At 39.4% G+C, this 22633-nt stretch overlaps 1 long non-coding RNA gene across 1 annotated transcript; it reads right to left on the bottom strand.

The window, feature by feature from the left end:
- Window positions 1-19762: 19762 nt before the first annotated feature.
- Window positions 19763-21294, bottom strand: LOC148804179 (uncharacterized). Its single transcript, XR_016080679.1, has 2 exons — window positions 20360-21294; window positions 19763-20199 (listed from the first exon to the last, which is right to left on the bottom strand). It is a non-coding gene; the product is annotated as an uncharacterized LOC148804179 (long non-coding RNA).
- Window positions 21295-22633: the final 1339 nt, after the last annotated feature.

The raw sequence follows: 22633 nt of genomic DNA, 5'->3' as shown, positions 1-22633 counted from the left end.
TGGACGGTGGATGACCAAGAGACGACGTCATTATGTTTGGCCTAACCTCATAACAAACTTCCAAGTAATCCTGTTTCTCATTAGCCAAATGACAATGGTCCTATTTGTCCTTCTCGAAGAAGCGAAAATGAACTCTTTGTATTCAATCAAAGCGACTTAATTTGTTGCATCTTTGAGATCAAATCAACCTTTTTCTTCTTTTTTTTTTTTTCTCCCGCCATTTCATTTTCTTTTGCTATTGTATGGATTGTATCTGCAATTAGTCACCACAAGTGTTGCCCTTTCCTGTTCACTTATGGAGGACTTGAAAGGAATATGTTTTATGTAATATTCCCTTACGCTCAGTTTGGAAAGAATATAAATATACAATTATTTATATATAATATAATACAAACTGAGCCTTAAGAATTTCAATGAATTTTCATAAATTAAAATACTATTTTCCACCTAATTAACTTGTGGAGAAACACAAGTTTTAAAAACAATTATTTTTGAAAATGATAGTGCCTTTTTTATGAAGGGAAAAATTTCAATTTAGTACCTTGAACTTTGGGAGTAGTGGTAAGTTAGTTTCCTAGCTTTCAAATGTGTCACTATTGTACTCAAACTTTCAAAAAGTGTCAAGTTAGTCCCTGTCGATAGCTGATCATCAGTTATCTAATCACATGATAACATGTGCAACTTAAATTTTTTGAAAATATCAAAATTACCCTTCAAAAGAAGACATTGTTCATTGTCTTCTACCTTGAGATTGAACCTCATGTGGCAGATGACTCGGATGCCTAATAAGATGCTTGTGATCGGTGGCCGAGATGTATAATTTTGCAAAAGGAGAGAGAATGCCCGGGTTGTTTTACCTGGGATGGGCACTTCGATGCTTAAGTCAACAAGGGTTTTTTAGAATGCTTTAAGTAATTAGAGTATGCGAGAGCTTAATTGCGCATACATCTTTAGGTAGAAATGAGGTCTTTATATAGGTGTGAGTACTCAGGGACCTTCTTGTAACGGGTCTCAGGTTCTCATAGAGCCATTTCCATTAAGTCGGGGGAATAATGACATTGATTATGTAATATGTGCAGAGGATTAAGGTTCGTTTGATTGGTCTTGATGCACATGATGTGGGTAAGCCGGCCTAACGGTCGACTCATTAATATTCCAGAGAACTCGGTATGGTAACAGATCTATTTGACAAGTCAACGAGTGTGCCTCGTAGGTCATCGATAGTACTTTCTTTACCTCGGCCTATCCCCAAGGTAGGTCGCTCCTTAGTCGAAGGTCCCCTCAGGTCGGCTGGGCTGAGGTACTTTTAGGTCGGCCCTGTGAGGAGCTTCCAACCAACTTGCCGAGGTGATAAGGTCATCAGCCCACTCAGCGCCGATGTGTCATTTGGAAGCCACTTATCATGATGTCATTCGGAAGACCAAATTACCCCCCATTAGAACCAATTGAGGTATTTGAGATTCTGGAATAATGAAGACACCGTTTGTTGCCTTCTACCTTTAGATGATAGGCCCACCTCTAACCAAAACGGGAAGGAAGAGAGGACCAGGCAAGTTTGACACTCTCCTCCTTCCCCACCTCACTCCTGTTTCCTATTACAGTGGCTGTTGGTTTCAATTCATAACAAACTCATGGACAGCAGCAACAACAATATTGCCAACAACCCCAACAAACAACTCCTCTCTTTGGAGTCTAGCCATGAATCCTGCTTGAATCTGTTTCTTTATTTCTTCTACCTAAAACAGTAAAACCCCTTATTTATAATTCAATCTACTCACCGATACAACCATACTTATAGCCGTTCATGGCTCTGTTACCAAGCATCATCCAATGCCAAGGGACAGAACTTTGATTTTATTTCACTTTGTTTGCACATCTCTGCTCCCCAAGTTGGTTATAAGGAGTTGTTGTCTTGTTGATCATGTAATGAAAAGGAAAAAAAATAATGAAGTAAAGAAAAGCGTATGAACTTTACTCTTTTTCCTATCACAAGTGAACAAGCCAAAGATCGAAGAAATCCATCCTCCTTTGCTTGAATTTCTCAGTTTGACAAAATCCCAACCCGAATTAGAAATAAAGTTGGAACTTGGTTACAAGCCTTCACTTACCAAGTTTTCAGCATCATTTGAATTCTGAGAAATCCAGACAAAAACAAAACTCGGTCCCATCTCTTACCCCGCTCAATCATCCAAAAAGTATTGGTTGTCAAAGCCAATTAGGTTGATTATCCACCACCCCAACATGATCTGACCTTTTGTTTGGTCCAATTCTACAAGCTTAAAATCCAGATAAAATGCTTTAATGGCATACTGAACTACAATATGATTATATATATTCTCGATGCAAATGGGGGAACAAACTGAGACAAGTTGTTAGGAATTGGGAGAGATGTCGAACATGGTGGTAATGGGCTCGGGTCTCTACAAGGTCGGGATAGACACCCATTAGTGGTGGTTCCTAATTGTTTTGGCTACCCGATGACCTCCTTCATGAAATGGTTCATTGCTGACTATTTCCAAATTTGCGAGGACTTAACCCCAGAAGCAAGGATTAAAGTATCGGTATCAGGTATCATATCAGAAAATTTGGATATGAATACGTTTTAAAAATGCATGGATGCAGACAAAAATATAAAAACAAATGGATGCGTTAGGAAATACATACAAATTAATAACACTAAATTTAAGACCAAAATAGTCACAAATAGTAATTAAATACATAAAAAATGTATATTTTAATGGTGTATATGAAAAAATATATTAGAATTAATATATCAAGATGCCTATATATCATATAATTTTATTTATAATGCATTAATCAAGAGTCCAAGACACTAAACACATATGCATATTGTATATTAATTATTATATCAGTTATTTTTTATTTTACTATTTTAACTTTCTAGCATTAACAAAAAATCAACTAAATATTAAATTCTCAAATGCAAATTAAAATACCAATTAATAATTCACAAAAATATAATATTAATGTAAAGTATATCAAATTTTTTAAAATTTCTAAGATACATATCCTATAAAAATTCATAATTTTTAATTACTATAATAATTATTTCATTGTTAATATTTTTATTTCTATAAATAATTCAAAATAAAAATCATTTTTTTGAAATAAATGTAGATTAGTGGATTTGATAGATTCAATTTAATATTATATTCTTTAATATTTTGTAAACAATATTTTTTATCTTTTATAAATAATAAATGTGTTGTTATTACTTATTAATGTAAATTAAAATATTAATTAATAATTTGTAAAAATATATAAAAAATTTAAGATGCATATCATGTTCAATTTAAATATTAAAATAATTATTTTATTATTAATATTTTATTTGTATAATTTTATTGATATTAAAAATCATCTTTTTATATAAATATGGACTTGATAGATTATTTGTTCTATTAATTTATAAAACACTATTTTTGAATATTATTGTTTGGAATAGTTAGAATTGTTAAATATAGACATGTGTTTTCTGTTTAAATTGTATGTCGACACACGTAATAAAATTTATTTTATTCTATTTAATATTGCAAGATGAAGCTTGGCTTGATGGTTTAGAGTGTGGCGAAAGATAAGCACGAATGGCCTGGTTCGAATAGTTATAGTTGCATTTTCTATGATGTATAGAGAGACACGACATTTTGCGTGTATCAATTGATATCGATACGATATGCCCAATATTGTGTCAATATTTAAATCCCTGGCTAGAAGGAGGTCTAAGACTGTGTCACTTCTGCTCTTGTCAGTGCCTCTTCTCGTCACAATAGGAGACATTTTGTGTCATCTACAATGGTTCGAGTCTTATGTGTGTAAGATACTACAACTTCAGAGAGCATTTGCAAAGATATGGTTTTAGAAGCTCGTTAACTAGCTTGATATTGGAGCTGGTTATTGTTAAGAGATTGGATACCAATCATAAGAAAATTAGATGATAGGTACAGGGCATTTTTGTCCTTTTACATGATACTTAATGTCCGTTAATGGTTTTGGACCAACTTGACACTTTTTGAAAGTTTGGGTACACGTTTGAAAGTTCGGGTACTAACTTGACACTACCCCCAAAGTTCAAGGTACTAAAAGTTGAATTTTCCCTTTTATGAATTAGACAATGCAAAAGAAGTTGTTTTATTGGTGGTTCATTTTTTGAACCAATGGATATTAGTATTAATTGTGTGGTTCATGTGTAAAATATAAAACCATACTAGCAGGGACCCGTGGGATGCACGGGCTTTGTTGAGTGAAAGTGGAATAATGGAAATATATAATAGTAAACACATTTTCTTTATTTCCCATTGTAATACTATGAACTAATATCATCATCGGCAAGGATTATAATGTTTAAATACACTATGAACTAATTACATTTATTTCTTGAAGATTATTGATAATCAGAACATATTTTCAAAAAGTAATTTAATGGTTATATTTTTAATTTTTGGTAATTTATCATATTTATTGGAAATCATGTTAATCCAGTTTTAGTAATTTCTTGGATCATTTTTGGTAATTATCACAAAATTATTGGTACTTTACTTTTTTGGTTATTTTCTTGGCTAATTTCTATTCATTAAATGTAATTTTTTGCTATTTATAGCTTAAATTAAAATGTAATTTAAATAATATTTAAAATACAATTTAAAGTATAACTTACATTAATTAACAATTTAAAAATTATTAATTAATGAATTAATAAAAAATATTATTTTAATAAACACTGTAATTAATAAATATTGTAATTAATAATACTGTAGTTATTGAAAATACTATAAAATGTGGTTAATTATTAATACTATAATTATTAAAAATATTGTTAATTAATAAATACATTATTTTTAATAAATACAGTTAATATTGTAATTATCATTAATACTTTAAATTTAAAATAGAGTAATTATTATTACTACTCCTTCCCTCCCTTCCTCACTCTCTCTCTCTCTCTCTCTCTCTTAAATGTCTTTTTTAAATGTAATAATAATATGCATTAAAATAAGAGGCTTTGGAAAATCCAAAGGTCTTTCTCTCTCTAATATTGTGCAATGATTATTTTTTAATATTTTTCAAACAAAAGAAAATAGAAAAAAAATGTTAATTAACGAATTAATTAAATAGTTTAAAATTTTAATGGGGTTTGTGCTCCCTTAGCCAACTTACTCATGGTCCTCATAATTAGAATGGTAAATACCCAAATGATCATCATATAATTAATGAGGGTTTAAAGTTTCAATATGTATTGGCCAATACATATCCCTTTTCATAACAACTAGAAAGGGGATGAATGGCCTACCACTTGGAAATCAGTTGTTAAGGCTTTAATTGAGTCTTGCAATGAGTTTGGTTTGATGGTGGGTAAACTGATGGATTTTCTGTTTGGCATGCCTCTTGGGTTAGAAATGAAAATAATTCTTATAGCCCTAGCTAGCTTCTAGGACCACCCATTAAGAATCAGGTTAGTATCAGAATAATGGATGTAATGCATGAACACTGATGTGTTGGAACTTGGATTAGAGAAACAAAAATTGTTGAGATATTGTCTATAGATTTTGGTGGGTGCAAGAAAAGGTTCAATCAAAAGTTATTTTATCAACAATTGTTGAAAATTCGTGTTAGACTGGTAAAAAAAGTGTTTGGTCTCTCAATACCCTCCCTCCTTAACTAGATGCAAATTGTTTATGTGGAGAGTCAGTAAGGCAACTTGTTCCTGCCAAGGAGAAACTCTGGAAGGATGATAAGCTCTGTGTTTTCTGTAGACTTTAGCCCATCTTTTCACTAATTGTCCATATGCCTTCCAAGTTTGCTATGATTCCCATTGGGGACAAGTTTGACTTTGTACATGAAAGTTCTTGGCTAAAACCTTTAATTGATTTAATTCACACAATGTTAATGATAAATCTATGTTTGTCAAAACATATGGATTCCTCTAATTCAAAACTTTACAAATTTTATCAATCCCCAATAGGGATTCCTCTAATTCAAAAAACAAGGTTAAATATCTAAATAGTAGATAAAATCTATGTTGCATCTATTGCATTGTACACTAAAGATGTGATTGATGAAATATAAATTAAACTAATGAAAATTAAACAAACTTTAACGTGATTGGTTGAGATCTGGATTTAACGTGTAGTTAATAATAATGAATGCACTATAATTGAACTCTAAATAGTATTCTTGATGAAGGGTTGTCAAAATTTATCATGAGACTAATTGTCATCGCATCTATCGTTTCTTGTGTCAAGGTAGAGAATTAGAATGTATATTTCAAGTGAGGCGATTTACAGAGCAAGGAACAGTAGTTTTAGCTAAAGAAAAAGACAAGAGTTCAGTTGTTATTGATGGTGCGCGATCTGGAAGCTCCTAACTGGAGAATTGCCTAGATGTACTCACGTGGTGAGCTGGATCAATATGCAAAACAGTGCTCAGAGAGACTGGGGTGAAAGACCCGATGAGGTCGCTCCGATGCTTAAGTTAGTATTCTATGTGAGTAATCGCGCATACCTTCGTTTTGAGGATCGATGCTCTTATATAGTTGAGTAGTCGTGATTCTTACGAAAAGGCTCCGGGACCCCTGGGCTGCATAGGTAAGATCCGTTCCGTTTCCAAAAGGAGAGCAATGCGCCAGTTGATAAGGTTTATCACTTTCCTCCGATTCAGACGGGGTAAGGATGAGCCTTGTTATTAGATGTCGTGATCCCGGGAGATTCAGAGTCCGTTGGGGAAGCTTCTGGAGTACTCACGTGGTGAGCTGGATCAATCTGCAAAATAGTGCTCAGAGAGATTGGGGTGGAAGACCCGATGAGGTCGCTCCGATGCTTAAGTCAGTATTCTATGTGAGTAATCACGCATACCTTCGTTTTGAGGATCGATGCCCTTATATAGTTGAGTAGTCGTGATTCTTACGAAAATGCTCCGGGACCCCTGGGCTGCATAGGTAAGATCCGTTCCGTTTCCGAAAGGAGAGCAATGCGCCAGTTGATAAGGTTTATCACTTTCCTTCGATTCAGACGGGGTAAGGATGAGCCTTGTTATTAGATGTTGTGATCCCGGGAGATTCAGAGTTCGTTGGGGAAGCTTCTGGAGTCGATTATGTGGCACTTCGGTTCTTTGGTCCTGAATTGGCACCTCGGTTCTTTGGTTCCAATTTGGCACTTCGGTTCTTTGGCACCGAACTGAATTAGGTGCCAAGGTGCTCAAGGTCCCGAGCTCCCGAGCTGCTAGCAAGGCTCCCTTGCTGAGTTGTCACCCTAGTGGCTGATGGAATCCACGTGTACCTCGGTCGCTAGGTCGGGCCAAATTGCCCCTCATCAATTTCCCCCCACTCCCCATGCCAGGGGTCGTAACCCCGGTGCGGGGAGTTTACGGCCAATGCGAGCAGGTTGGCCCGATTTCTTCTTGGCTCACTTCCTAGTTTTATGGTCGGACCAATGTAACCTATGTGGCTCAATGGAAAAACCAGGTCGCATGTCGGGGACACAGGGAAGTGACACGGTTTATAAACTCCACGGACGCCAAAAATCGCGCTCAACCAAAATCTTTCCTCGAAGAGAGAGACTGAATTTCATGAGAGCCGTAGGATCGCATCGATCTGAACCATCAGTTCCCAGATATGGTGTCTATAAATAGGGGGACCCAGGTCCCTTTTCCTTCGTCTTTCAAAGTTCATCGGAGAGTTGAGGACACGCATCCGTTCTTCAGCTCGCGTCTTGTATTCGAGGCAGTTCGCTTCCTCTTTCGTCTTTTGGTGAGTTCATTTGTTTCCTTTTATTCATTATGTTTGGCCTTAGTTTAGATAGCCTTCTAGATGGGAGTGGTGAGTCCGCTGGGGCCGAGGAGGGTACCTTGGTACAGACTACGGAGTTTCATCCTGCCGAGGTAGGAACTTTGGCACAGGATGAGGACCCCAATCTGTCCAAGGTAGACTCACCTTGGCGAGAGTGAGAAGCTTCTGGCAAATCAGCCTCCTCCTCACACCGAGGTCGCCTGCCAGAAAGCTTCGATCCGTCTATAATGACAGCAGACTCCTACCCTTAGTTGATCGCTATAGACTTCCTAACAACCTCATTTATAGTATCCCCTTAGGCAATTTTCCTTGGGATCATGGTCACGACGAGATCGTGGTTTTCAAGGAGCAGCTCGTAGTTGGCCTTCGTTTTTCACTCCACCCTTTCATAATCGAGATCGTCAAATTTTTTGACATCGCCATTGACCAGCTCCACCCGAACTCGATTCGCAACATTGTAGGTACCATCTCCCTTTTTCATGACTATAACCGACCTCTTGACCTTGCCATTTTTTCCTCGATCCTTTCCATCAAAAAGAATTCTACATATGTTCTACTCGAGCACAGGCGTAGTTACTACATATCTCCTTGCCCCGGGTACAAATTGTTACACGAGCTCCCCAACAAAGTCCCAGCCTGGAAGGGGTGTTACTTTGTAGTTCGTAACACGGAAGGGTGGCCTTTTCCAACCCACTGGAGACTTGCCATCCAAGACCCTGGCGTTAGGTTGGACAAAAAGTGTGGGAGGAAGTCCGGGCTTGGGCGAAGCTAGACTTGAAGTTCGAGAACTTCGTGACTGAAGAGAAGCTCGCGCAAGCCAGCCTAAGTCCTCCCGGTAGGTCGTTAACTGTTGTACTCTTTTTCTTATTTTGTTTTACTTTGATGTTGCATCTAACTCTGTTCGTTGCGTTCTTGTAGTCATCATGGCCGACTTCTCTACCGATGAGTTCTTCAAAGGCATGTAGAAGGGTAAGAAGAAGAAGAGGGCCTCCAAAAAGTCTCGCATTCAAGAGGAGGTTCCCATTTCGGGCATTGGTGTCACCACCTCCGAACCCCTAGCCGACACCAAACAGCCCCCAATAATCAACCTGGTCGAGGAGGACCAGGACAGGGCTTCCCCACACCAATTGCCCTAGGAAACTACATCTTCCAAGGCCCAACGAGCTCAAGAGGCTAACCAATCGGGCAGCGACATCCCAACTCAAAGCGTCTTGAGCCCAAAGCTTGGTCTCCTCAAGAGCAAAGACGCGGTCTTCCCTGAAGAGGTTACTCGGTGGGCCGAACAACCGGCCGCTCAGCTCAGGGGAAGAGTGATGACACACTGCATGGTCGTATGTACCCAACCTTCAATCCTTCTATACTTAGATTTTTTTCTCAATACTTATGTCTCGTTTCTTCTCCTGTCAGGTGAACTCTTCGATCCACGCCATGGTCTACCAGTTCGAGATGAACTTGAAGCGGGCTCTCGAGGCTGAGTAATCATCTCACAAGGCTCACTCTGAACTGAACCTGGCTTGCACCGAGAACAACAAATTATTGAGGGATGTGCGAGCTCAGAAAGAATTGTTGACAGTTCTAATGGCAGAGAAGGAGGAGCTGAAGAAGCACGAGAACCTCGAGGAGCTGGTGAGGGAGCGGACTGACATCTTGCTTCGTTCGATGGAGGAGGCGAAGATCAAGGCTGTCGAGGAATATAAGTCTTCGGCAGAACAATGCGAGCTGCTTTTCGAGACCATAACGGCGGGCTACCACAAAGGCTTCAAGCTCAGCAAGTGATTGACCCGACGTGAGTTTCCTCACCTCGACCGCAGTGCCATCACAACATGAAAGATCACCGAGGAGATGGCCCTCGAGACAGCTAAAGACCCCAACTCTGAGGAGGAGGAGAACGACAACCTCTTCGGCGAAGAGACTGTGGAAGGGGATGAGGGAGGTGATGTCGCCGACGCCACCAACGATCTCATGGAAACTGATCAGCCTATCGATGCTGCTACTGGGGACGAAGAGCCCCAAAATGATTGATACCTCTTGCTTCTTTTCTTGGACCCCCCATATAGTGTATGTCCCGGGCCTCCGAGCTTGGTTGTAGTTTTTTTTTTTTGTCATGTACTCGAAACTTTTTTTTTAATGAAACATAGTGATTCAAAGAACCTTTTGTGTACAAAAAAATATCAAGTGTTGGTTATTCCAAAATTTTTCTAAGTGTTGGTTATCCCGAAGTGCCAAGCTAACGAGCTAGACTCCAAGTAAGACTAACCCAGTATTGTTGTACGCTGAGGTGGATGGACATTGTAGGGTATGTACCCAACCTATCTATGGACGGGCTACTTGCTTGCCCAAGCCGAAGAGGCGACTGGGACTTGTTGCGCCTATGCCGAGGAGGCGACTAGGACTTTTCTGCCCATGTCGAAGAGGTGACTATGACTTGTCTGCCTATGCCGAAGAGGCAACTATGACTTATAGTACCATAACTTTTTGGAGAATCAGATCGCTAACACAAAACTGCCGCTTCTTGACCCAAGCATTATAGTACTGAGCTACTCTCTACTGGTACGCCGTAGTTCGGATGTAGGCCAGGTCTCGCACCTCCTCTACCAGGTCCAGGTTGGTACGGAGCTCGTCGTCGTTTGCTTCCTCATCATAGGCCTCAAGTCGCAATGTAGGTACCTCGATCTCTGTCGGGATCACTACCTCTGTACCATACGTGAGGTTGAAGGGGGTCTCACCCGTCGCGGTCTTGATAGTAGTTCGGTAGGCCCAAAGGACACTGGGCAACTCATCCACCCACAATCCCTTTGCTCGAGCTAGGCGAGCTTTCAATCCACGAAGTATCACCCTGTTAGTTACTTCTGTTTGTCCGTTCTCTTGAGGGTGTGACACTGAGGTGAAGTTTTGCTGAATCCCCATCTCGACACACCAGTTTTGGAACTTAATATCTTCGAACTGCTTCCCATTGTCAGATATCAGCACTCAGGGTAGTCCGAAGTGGCATACTATGCTCCTCCAGAAGAAATTTTGTATGTTATGAGTTGTAATGGTTACTAGGGGCTCGGCTTCCGCCCACTTCTTAATGTAATCTATTGCCATAACCAGGAACCTCCTTTTCCCGATTGCCAGCGGAAAAGAACCGAGGATGTCAATTCCCCACTTTGCGAAGGGCCACGGGCTGGTAAGGTACTTCAAATCGGCAACAAGTTGATGGTGAATATTAGCATGCCTCTGACATCTGTCACACTTCTTGATGAGCTCAAATGCGTCTGCTTTCATTGTGGGCCAATAGTAGCCTTGCCTTAACACTTTCTGTGCAAGAGCTCTGCCTCCCAAGTGTCCACCGCACAAGCCTTCATGGGTGTCACGAAGTACGAGCTCAGCTTTTGAGGGTCGCAGGCAGCGCAGGTAGGGGAGCATGAAGGATCTCATGTATAGCTGTCCATCTATGAGGACGTACTTGGTCGATTGACGCTCTACCCTCCAAGCTGCATTGCGTTCTGCAGGTAAGGTCCCGTGGAGTAGGTAATCAGCAAGAAGGTTGATCCAGCTCAGTTCCGCTTGCAACACGGGAGCAAACTCTTCTACCCACCGAGAATGTTGGGACGAGGTAAATCCCCTATGTACACAATTCGCATAGTGTTGCCACTCGTCCTTTCTAGATGTGATAAGGTGTTGGCCTCAGCATTCTCAGACCTCGAAACTTGTCTAATGAAACAGGAGTTGAAGCTACGCAGGATCTCTCTGACTTTGGCCAGGTAAGTTGCCATAGTTGGGTCGAGGGCTTCATAGTTGACAGTGACTTGGTTGACCACCACTTATGAATCGTTGCATACGATAAGGTGTTTTTCTCTCATTTCCTTTGCTATGTTCAGCCCGGCGATCAACGCTTCATACTCTGCCTCGTTGTTCGATGCCTCGAATCCAAACCGGAGAGCATACTCCAGCTTCACCTCGCTTGGGTCGTACAGTATCAGTCTCGCATCGCTTTCTCGCTAGTTGGACGAGCCGTCAACATGGAGGATCCAGGGCTCCTCGTCCTAGGTCAGTACTACTTTGACCGGGTCCGGTGCCGCACTGGTTGATGCCTCCATCGTGTGAGAGAGCTCGGTCAATTCAGGGGCCGGTGCACCGAACGTGCACTCTACTATGAAGTTTGCCAAGACTTGGGCTTTGATTGCTGGTTGTGGCTTGAACCGGATGTTGTATTTGCTCAGCTCGATGGACCACTTCGTTATTCTTCAGATACCTCGGGCTTAAGTAGAATCTGCCTCAGGGGTCTGTTGATGAGAACAACGATAGTGTGGGCTTGGATGTATGGGCGTAGTTTCTGAAATGCTATGACCAGCGCGTATGCTAGTTTCTCGATCTTCGAATACCTAGTCTTTACATCCTGCAAAACGTTACTAACATAGTAGATAGGTCATTGGACCCAATCTACTTCTTTGATCAGCACCAAACTAAGTATTTCGTCACTCATGGAGAGGTATAGTTTTAACTCGTCCCCTTCTTTAGGTCGAGTTAAAACTGGGGTGGTACATAGGTACATTTTCAACTCGTCAAAGGCGAGCTACACTCTTCGATCCATTTGAAATTCTTGCTTTTTTTTATTGCTTTAAAAAAGGGTAGGCATCGACCCGCCGATTTAGACATGAAGCAGCTTAGGGAAGCTACCCAGCTCGTCCGCCTTGGACTTCTTTTATTTTCTAAGGTGGTCTCATATCTACAACTGCCTTTATTTTTTTTCGGGTTGGCTTCGATGCCATGTCGGTTGACTATATAGCCTAGGAATTTACCCGAAGTGACTCCGGAGACACACTTATTTGGATTTAGTTTCATATTATATCTTCTTAAATTTTGAAAAACATCATTTAAATCAATTAACAAAGAGTTCGAAAACTAGGTCTTCTCGACCATGTCATCAACATAACATTCTATTTTATTCCTGATCAATGGCTCAAAAACTTTATTTACAAGGCGCTGAAATGTTGCCCCAGCGTTTTCAATCCAAAGGGCATGACCTTATAACAATATAGCCTGAGCTTAGTTACAAATGCAGTCTTGTCCTGGTCAGCAGGGTCCATCCTAATCTGGTTGTAACCGGAATAGGCATCCAAAAAACTCAGCAAGTCGTGCCCTGAGGTCGCATCCACTAGGCGGTCAATCTTGGGCAATGGGAAGCAATCTTTCGGGCAGGCTCTGTTTAGGTCGGTGTAGTCGACGCACATGCACCACTTGCCGTTGGCCTTCTTCACCAGAATCGAGTTGGCCACCTAGCTTGGGTAATGGACTTCCCTGATGAAGCCTATCGTGAGGAGTTTCCTGACCTCATCATCGACTACCTTCCAACATTCCGGGGCGAGGTTGTGTTTCTTTTGTCTTATTGGCCTGACTAAAGGGTTAGCATTAAGCTTGTGAGTTATTATTTTTGGGTCAATCCCGGGCATCTCTGCCGTAGACCAAGCAAAAATATCTAAATTTTTAAGTAGAAAACTTAGTAGTTGAGTTCAAAGTGGCTCGCTGATCGAGGCATCGATCTAAAGAGTTCCGGTCGGTTCGGCGTCAGAGACCGGTATGTGGACCATTTCTTCTGTCGAGGCAGCTCGCTCTTCGGTGTTCTCTGTTGGTTTCTTGAGCTCGACGTCTTCCGACAGCTTTGCTTTTCCTTTCAGAGCGACCACGTAACACTTATGGGATTCGAGCTAGTCACCTCGCACGACCCCCACACCGTAGTCAGATGGGAACTTCATCGCTAAGTAGTAAGTAGACACTACCACACGCAAAACGTGTGTGATAGGCTGACTTACTATCGTATTGTAGGGGGACGGAATCATGACCACCAATACTGCATTCTCAAATCGTACAATGTTTGCCCACGTGCCTGCCTCCACGAGTACTGTGACTTGACCAAGAGGCCTGACCTCTCCGCTGCTGAACCCTATCAAGGGTATATCTACCAGCTTCAAGTCGCTCTTTTGCAACTGCAATTTGTTGAAGGCCTCCTTGAAGAGTATGTCTTCTGAATTGCCCGAATCTACTAAAATGTGTTTCACCTCGAAGTCGTTGATCCTCAACTTCACTACTAAAGCATCATCATGCAGGTACTGGATCCCGCGCGTGTCATCCTCAGTGAAGTAGATAGGTTCCTCGAGCCGAGGTCGCTTTGGCGGGTTTTCGCATTCATTCTCCAATTCGCAGACCGAGGTCCTCCCACTTGTTGATGTACATCCCCGTGATGATGGATCCACCAGTGATCATATTGATCACTCCGCGAACTGGCCTCTCCTCTAGTAGCTACTGAGGTGGCTGCTCATTCTGCCTGCTAGTCTCAGGGGCATTCCTCCTCTGGTCCCCCTGATGATCCCTCTGTTGATCTGCCTACCCCCTCTCTTCCCGCAGGATGTAATTCTCCAGGTACCCGCGGCGGATAAGCTCTTCAATCTTATCGCGAAGATTCCTGCAATTTTCCGTGTTGTGTATATGATCTTGGTGGAAATGGCAGTAGACATTCGGGTTTCTTGTTGTTGGGTCTCCCCTTAGCCTGGGCAGCCATTTGACAAAGGAGGAGTCCTTAATAGCCATTAAGATCTCTCCTCGCTAAGCATTCAGAGGTGTATAGTTCGTTCTCTCTACGGGTGGAGTCCTGGAACGCCGACTTGACTTGTGGCCGCGCGAGGGGGACCTGCTTCCTGACTTGCTTCTTCCCCTGCTTAGGGACTTGCTCTTCTTTCTTTTTTGCCCATTGTTGCTCGTCCCTTCATTCTCTCTCTTCCTCTTTTTAGTCGATGGATTATCAACCTTCTGGTTAATATCCTCCTCGGTACCGATGAACTGGTTTGCCAACTTAAGGAACTCGGTGATATCTTTTGGTTTGTTGGCTACCACATGCCAATTGAACTCTCTGTGGGTGATTCCTTTCTTTTCCGCAGTGAGACGCACTATTCGGTCGAGGTCCGGTATCTACAGGCAAGTATCGTTCAAGCGCTTGATGTAACTTCTGATTGACTCTCCTACCCTCTGAACCACGTTTAGAAGGCTCTCTTGCGACTTCGGGCATTTCTTGCTAGTAATGAAATGAGCACTGAATAGGTCGGCAAACTTTGCCCAGCTCTTGATGGAGCCCGGTGCGGGGGTCTTATACTAAGTCCGAACTACCCCCCTAAATGTGGTGGAGAAGGTCACACACATGCAGGCTTCGTCAGCTCCGATTAGGTGCATTTGAGACTAGAAAGAATCCATGTGATCATTGGGGTCAAACGACCCGTCATACTTATCTAGTGGGGGAACCTTGAAGTCTTTCGGCATTGGGGTTGTTAGGAGCTCGGGAGACAGAGGAGATGACCTGCTAAGCAAGGGAGGCGCAGTCTTCATTGCCACCGAGTTCACTTCTTCCCTTTCTTTAACTTGCTCTGCTTGTTGGCTTGGCTTCGCTGGTGGACTGTTTCTGGCCGAGGACCGACGTGTCTTGTGGCGTCGCCGTTTTTGCTTCTTCATTGGCTCAGCATTGGTGCTACTGACCTCGGTCTGGTCTGGTATCTCGGCATCATTACGGACATTGTCGCGAGGTGGGTCTTGGTTCCTTCTCACCGAGTTCTCCTGACTGTGGAGTTTGCACCGGCTATCACGAGGCACCGAAGGGACCGGCCTCAAGTTCGCGCCTCTGGCTCCAGGCTGGTTGTTATCTCCCCGCGATCCATTGTTCTCCCGCTGGGAGTGCTACGGCGGATTGACCTTGTTGAGCTAGCTATCCTCGAGCCTACTTCTGGGGTTTTCTTGTGATACTAGAAGAGTGTGTTGACTGTCCTTCCTCCCACGAGGTGGAGTCTGACCCCTGAGAGGGAGTGGCAATTACCCCTCATAAGTTATCTTCTCTAATTCTCTCTATCTATGGCCTAACCGTTAAAAAGGATACAAGCAATATGCATTTAAAGGCAATTTTATATGAAACATAGTATTTAACTTATGCATATTAATATCTAACCTATTTGATTGATCACAAATTTCGGATATCATATCTTTCGAGTATCATAGTTGAATTCCAATTCATTAATTTTATATGAAACATGGAGTTTGGCTCTATATATGTGGAGCCGATCAGGTCCAATCCAATCCAATGAATTGGACCGGTTCAATTCAATGTCTAGACCATCTAATCTAAAGTTTTTAAAACTGATACAGCGAACGAACCGGTCAGAGGTTCGGTTCCTGGGTCGAACGGTCCGATCGTTCGAACCAAATGGTTGGCATGTTCTAACAAAATGTATAAAAAAAATAAAAAATAAAAAAATAAGATCAAAACCGTTCAAACAATTTAAACGATTCGAATGGTTAACCACCCGAGTCAGCGGTTTGCTGACCAAAATCAACGGTTTTTGAGAAAAACAGAACCGATCACCTAACCGGTTCCCGATTTTTCCGATCCGACCATCCAGTCTGGTCTGCTTTTGAAAACCATGGTCTAATCTATTCAAATTCATTTTCATTTAGATTAATTTCAACCCAAACCCGGTCCATTGACACATATATTCTTATCTTATATCAATGGACCAAATAATGGCTTAATCCAACCCAATCTAATATAAATTTGTTACAGACGGACCAGGTCCAATCCAATCTAATAAATATTTTGGACTGGATTGGTCCAATTCAATATGTCTTATTAGTCCGTCCAATCCATTCAAATTAATTTTGGACTGGATCCATAAACAGTACATTGACACCCTTACATGTCATCATAATTTCCTGCGAGAAAGTATTCTCAAGGTGTTGTTGTAAGATACAAAGAAAATGACATCATTACTGAGATGACCTTGTGGGGTATGTTATGATCATGGTTTTCAAAACGGGACCGGAAAAACTGGGAATTGACTAGGTGATCGATTCCATTTTCTCTAAAACCGTTGATTTTGATTAACAAACCACTACCTATTTAAACCGTTCAAATGGTTTTGACCATTTTTTACTTTTTTATTTTTTTTGTTAGAACGGAATGATCGTTTAGTTCAAACGGTCAGACCGTTCGACTCAGAAACCGGACCCTGATCGGTTAATTCTCCCTTGGTTGTGACCATCAAAGCTATTTAGATGGAACACTTAGGGTTGTTAGGTACTGCGGCTGAAGTGTTTCAACCTATTGGGTCCCATCATGGAGTGGATGAAACTACTTCACACTCTACGAAGAGGTTTTGCACCGTTACGTGGACAGTGTGGATTGTTTTGTCAAACAAAATTTTCTATGAAATGCCTTAAGAATTTAATGCAAGATTTTTACATAAATAGTTGTATTCAATATTTTCAAAACCGGACCAGACCTGACGTTCAGACCAGAAAAACCGGGAAGCAAGTCACCTGACCGATTCCATTTCAGCCAAGAACTGTTTTTTGGCTAAAAACCAATGACTTGATCAGTGAACCATTGCCCGTTCAGTTCGAACAATCGACCATTCGACCCGAAACCAGACTCCAAAACAGTTCCCTGTCCAACTCAGTTTTAAAAACCTTGGGTGCATCTATAATGACGTGAACAAGATTTAAATGTAAACAATAAATTAAAAGATGGCCTAATTCAATCCATGCTATACATAGTGTGAACCGAACAGAGCTACATCTCAAACAAATGCTTAAGATTTTTGGATGCGCTTATTGGGCGTTGAATAGACCATCTTAGATCTCCATCAAAATAAAAAAGAAAAAGGATGTTTTTTTTACTTCATTTCTTTTTGTACATGTTAGATACTTTTTATTACTTATCTATAATTCGATTATTTATATTGCACGTGCAAAGCATCTCCCTCTCAGCTGGTTCATAATAAAGGATTCATGTTTATTTTGAGATCATGTGTAGACCTGTTCATGGGCCGGGTAGCCCAATGGCCCGGCCCACACCCCAGTCAGGTTTGGACATGTAGTTAGGCCCATGGGCCTGACCTTGGGCTCAAAAACACCAATCCCGATTGTGTTTCAGGGGGGCTCGGGATTTGTCAAAAAAGCATGGCTCAATCCCGGCCCAACTAATTTATATAATATAAAATATATAATATTTATTAATATATATATTAATAATTTAATATACAATTTTTATTTTTTCTTTATAATTTCTCCTCTCTCTCTGTTCAGATAGCAGTAGCATGAGTTTTAGACTTCGGGCTTGGGCCCGGGCCCGAGATTTGGGCTTTTTATGAGGGTCGGGCTCGGGCCCAATTTATAGGCCCGATGGTCAGGCTAGGCTCAGGCTCGGACCTTAAAAAAAATCTGTTAATGAAGAGTGAAAGCTTGGCCCGGCCCATGAACTGGTCTAATTATGTGTAAGATTATCTTCAGTATTATTTCCACAAATTTTATAAAATAAAGGGTAAATTGCTAAAACCTCATAGGAAGTTTTTGGTTGTTGCTTAAACCTCCCTTGAAGTTTGATAATGGCAATCACCTTCCCTGAACTTTGTGACAGTTGCAAGTAGACCCCCTTTGAAAAAACCCTCTAACAGAGACATGGAAATGTCCAAAATACCCATGTAGTTACTTTTCACAAAAAAATGTCTATTTTTCAAATTTTCTCTTCATATTAATTGCTAGCCCAAACCCTTCCAATCTCTTTTTCTGAAATTGATTTATTTTCCAAATTTGCCCTTCATATCAATCACTCAAATGTAAAGTTGCAACTTTAAATGTTTTTTTTTATTGTTATTGTTTGTCTATAGAAACCAGCCTCAATAGTAATTGCATGGGTGTTTTAGACAATTTTGCATCTTTTGTTAGTGGATTCTAACAAAAGGAGTCTAATTGCAACTATGTCAAAAAGTTCAACGAATGTGATTACAATTATCAAACTTTATGGGAAGTTTCAGCAACAGTCGGAAACTTCTGGGAAAATCTCAGCAATTTACCCTAAAATATAATGGATTTATGTGATTTTTGCATACAAATGTAAATTTTAATTGATTAATGTCCAATATATTGATTGTAATATGTTACGTCAAAGTAAATATTTGTATACATTATTCATGGAATAACCTTAGTGCACATGTTTGTAGTTTTTCAAGGAAACCTTTCACCCTTTGTTTCAGTTTTTTCCAATAAAAATTGAAGGGTAAAACATAAAAATCTCCCCTAGGTTTTTTTGACAATCATATATATAAACCTCCCCTATGTCTTGACAGTAATAAAAACATCCCTTCTGTAAGTTTTTTTAAAAATGGTGCAACTACCTCTCTTCTCTTCTGTTAGTTTAATTTCTATCGGTAAACGCTGATGTAATACATTATTTTTTTTAAATACTAGATTTACCCTTAACTATCTTTGTTTAGATATACATTTACTAAAACATCCCAAAATAACAAAATCTCGTTCTTTATATTTCTCCTTCAATCACAAGACCCCTTTATAATCAACCGTGGCGTTTGATTGCACTTTTCAGATGTTTGAATCTGAAAATATTGCTTGTCAGACACCACCTTTGTTTGGTGTTGCATCTGAAATAGGGCCAGTCACTTAATGCGTTCAGATGCATTTCAGACGTTGCCAAAAGTCAAAACTACCCCTCCCCAATCGGCCTCTCTCTCTCTCTCCCTCCCTTGTCTTCCCATGCAATAGCGGTGGTTTGGTGAATAATAATAATATTTTTATTAATTATTAATTATTTTAATATTTTTTTATTAAACATTAATTATTTTTTATTAAATTTACTTGTGCTATTTTTTAATTATTAATTATTTTTATTAACTAGTAATTTTAAATTATTTCATTAATTTTAAAATTATTTTAATTTTTATTTGTGTAAATTATTAATTATTTTAATATTTTTATAGTCATTAATTTTTTTTAATTTTAATCGTCTCATTTATTAATTAGTAATTATTAAATTATTATTTTTTATTTGTATTGTTTCAATATTATTACGAGGTTGAAAATTATTTTTTATGAGATACTGCAAACTAAATTCAACATTTCCAAATAGTATGTTGTAGGGGTAAAATAGTAAAATCAGTAAATCTTAGATGGTAAAGGGTTAATCCAACACAAACAAAATTATGGATTCAAATCCTCTAAAAAGTAGAAAAGAATCTATGCCTCTTTTCAGATTTCAGACACTTAATATATTTTCAAATCTGAATTTTCAGATTTATCAAACGCCACTAAATCCTTCCTCTTCCCTTGACACAAGGTGGTGAAACTGAACCACCGTGAGCTAGCATAAACTTCATTTGCTTCGGCGTTGTGGTATTCTTGTGCCCTACTCCTATAAACCTCAATGCACCACTTACCCATGTTCTGCTTGTTTCCTTGAACCGCAAAATCAACTTAAAAGAGAGAGTATCCCAAAACACAAAAATCCTCCCCACTGAATCCGGCCACCATCTTTGTCTTCGTGAGGTGTTCTGACTTCTGAGGAGACCAAAGAGACAGCTTCTAACCTGAAAGATTCTCCTCTTCTTCCATTAATGCTTCCAAATGCATGAACAGTCGTTCAAGAGTGTACTAAAAATTCTTGATTTCCAGAAACCAAAGTTTGTTTTATTAGTTTTAGTGAAACTATAGTGGCCCAACCAATGCTCTTCAGGCATTCATATTTACCTTAGTTTGTTGTTACTTCACTGCCATCTGACAAGAACATATGTGATATTGTGATGACAAATGAAAAGGTTGTGGAATTTCACACCAGTGCTCATCACTTTGACATGGATACAGAACGTCAAGCTTACAGTCAAGAAAATGGCGAGCAACGTGTCTGCTGAATTTTAATTTCCAATGCATCTTTGGAGGTCCACGTCCAGCAGCAGAAGATACATATATTGACGGCAATGTAAATACCTAAGTAGGTGAGAAAAATTAAACTTAAATACCACAAATGTCATCATTTTCTCTTTTTTTTTCGACAGAAATTAAAAAAAAAAAAAAAAAAGTGAAAAATAAGATCATGCTCATGAAACAGAGAACAATAAACAAATTCGAGGTATGGAAATTTAAATCAAGTAGTAAGATACCAATGCAAAACAGTGAATTGAACCACAGTTATGAAAATTAGAGAAGGGTGATTTACCTTGCAGTTTAACCTCAAAAATAAAACCACGAGACTTTTAAACAAAGAGAGAACGAAGGCCACCATGATCAAGACCACAAGAAAACCTCATGAGCTCAGTATCAACAATAAAAAAGGAAACAAAGAAAAATGAGATTGGTTGTTGAGTCAAGCAAGAAATGAAGAAATCTAGGATATTGGAAATTTATCCTCAATGTGCCCTCCAATCTCTGCCTTCAAATCTTGGGCTTTCGCTCTGGGGTAACCGGGAAAATAAAATTAGAGAAGGGTGATTTTCTCTCACCATCCACACCGCAGCTTGTGGATGGTGAGAGAGTTTGTATCATGGTTTTCAAAACTGGACCGGACAGTAAAAACCGGGAACCGGTCAGGTGATTGGTTTTGATTTTTCCCAAAACCAGAAATTTGCCCAAAATCGTTGATTTTGGTCAGCAAACCGCTGACCTAGGCGGTTAACCGTTCGAACCATTTGAACAGTTTTGACCATTTTTTATTTTTTTTTATTTTTTTATTTTTGTCAGAACGGGCCGACCATCGGGTTTAACGATCGGACCCCTGACCGGTTCGGTCACCATGTCGTTTTTAAAAAGCATGGTTTGAATTTAACTTTTTACTCTCTCTCTAAAGTTGCAAGTTCAAGGTAAAGTAGCAGAAGGTAAATTTAGAATTTTAAATTTATGTAGGGTAATGTTTTATTGGTGATAAGAGTATTTTCTACTTTACTTGTTCTAACCAAAACATGGGAGGTTTATATCGGTCCTCGAGTATCTCGGTCATTTCACCTGTCCTCGAGTATCTCGGTTCTAACCAAAGATAGGGTAATGTTTTATTTTAAAGATTTATGTGAGCTTTCCCACCTGTCCTCGAGTATCTCGGTCATTTCACTATATCCTACATAGCATCTCCCAAGTGCATCCCTTAAAATTGCCTTTCCAATAGATTCAAGCCGAGCAAAGTCAAGCCAAATACTTGGTTATTTGAGCTCAGCTTGCCAAAACTAGGGATGCTCATGGTTCGGGTAACCAAACCATGGGCCTTTTTTGTGAATCGAACCGGTAGTACCGGTTTTTAGAAAACCGATAACCAGAACCAAACCGAAACCAGTTGGTTAACCAATAGATTGGTTTGTCGATTTTTCAGTTTTTTTTACTTTATAATATTTATTATAAAAATATATAAATATATAATAAAAATTATAAATATATGTAATATTATATTTTAAATAATAATAATATATAATATATCATAAATATATACATTTATATATAATGCGAATTTATTAATCTATAATATATATAATATACATAAATATATAAAAAATATATAGAATAGCATGTATATCGATCAGTTCAGTTAACTACCGGTTTTTTTTAAATTGGTTAGCCGAAACCAAGCCGGTACCTCGATTTCTTCAAAACACCGAACCGAAACCAAACTGACTAGTTCAATTAACCGATTTTTCAGTTCGGTTTTTCGTTTTTTTTTTTTTTTTTTGCTCACCCCTAGCTGAAACAACGTTAGGCTCAAGCTCGAGCTCGATTCGAGCTAGAGACTTGAGCTCAAACTCGACTCCGTTCTAAGCTTGCAAGTTCACACTCGGGTCGAGCTCAACTACAAGCCAAGTTTTTTCTAAAAAATAAAAATTATATATATATAAATATATTTTTTATTTTGCATGCAAAAAATTAAGAATTATAAAAATTATTTATTATTATGCATATAAAAATGTTTTTTTATTTACATACAAAAAATAAGAATTATAAAAATTATTTATTATATATATATATATTTATTTATTTATATGTATG

This window comes from Nelumbo nucifera, chromosome 1, assembly GCF_055504915.1.
Source record: "Nelumbo nucifera cultivar China Antique chromosome 1, China Antique-T2T, whole genome shotgun sequence".
Classification (NCBI taxonomy): Eukaryota; Viridiplantae; Streptophyta; class Magnoliopsida; order Proteales; family Nelumbonaceae; genus Nelumbo; species Nelumbo nucifera.
The sequence above is the reverse complement of the archived record's forward strand: the minus strand, read 5'-3'. Positions and strand labels throughout refer to the sequence as shown.